Source organism: Rhagoletis pomonella, unplaced genomic scaffold (genome assembly GCF_013731165.1).
Source record: "Rhagoletis pomonella isolate Grant_MI unplaced genomic scaffold, Rhpom_1.0 Rhpom_scaffold_00002, whole genome shotgun sequence".
In the NCBI taxonomy this organism is placed as follows: Eukaryota; Metazoa; Arthropoda; class Insecta; order Diptera; family Tephritidae; genus Rhagoletis; species Rhagoletis pomonella.
The window spans coordinates 83,113,460-83,114,377 of NW_023458556.1; the positions used below are offsets into that span (position 1 = coordinate 83,113,460).

General features: G+C 30.4%; 1 pseudogene; it reads left to right on the plus strand.

The window, feature by feature from the left end:
- The window catches only part of LOC118755282, a 2,357-nt pseudogene that overhangs the window by 715 nt on the left and 724 nt on the right, over positions 1 to 918 (plus strand).

Here is a 918-nt window from a genome sequence, read left to right on the forward strand (position 1 = left end):
GTGGAAGAGGGATACGCAAGGCAGTTCATATAAGGTTGTAGCAGCCGTTAAAAAAAAAAAGTTACATAAATATGTATGTTTATACTATAATTATTTTTCTTCGGTCATGCTGAAAGTTTAGTGTTGTATATGGAGCCTTTTGGCCGGTTATTACAAGTAAAATAAACGTTTATTTTTCCTCCTACACCTTTCGACATTCGCGTCTTTCTCAGGGAATCTTTATTTATAAATAAATACGAAAAAACATATACATACAGTATCATATCAAGAGCACCCCGTTTCAAAGTGATATTATTTATGTTATGTTTATTTATTTACTTAAAAAACCTTCAATTAAAATAAAGTCAATTCTCTTAAAAAAATCCATATTGGCCCAAGTTTAAAGCCCAGGAGAATACTAAAAAAACTCAACAAATTTTCAACAACGCAAACGCAAATGAAATATTTTCCTTCGAAGAACTGTCCAAATATTTTCATTGGCAAAAAATTAAGATATCACATGTACGGAAAATTACAATAAAAAATAGCAAAAATCAAGTAGACATGGCAGTAAAATACGACTTTATGCAAAGCGAGGAGAAGTTGAACCTAATGAAAAAAAATGTTCAATGGTCAACCATGAAACACTGTGAATTGCCTAAAGCTTACATGGGAAAAATACCTTAAAAAAAAAAGAAAAGTGGATGATATTCAACAAATGATTAGTAAACGGTATATACCGTCTGAATTTCATGATTTTCATAATACAATTAAAGAAATATAGAATAAACGTTTGAATTTTCAATATATATTATGCTTTTATGATTTACTTTAAACCGGAGACGTGAAGTTTTCGCGGCTTAACAATCTGAAATATGCTACTCTTCCAAGCGAAAATCTGAAATGTGCTAGTCTTCCACGCAAAAATCTGAAATGTGC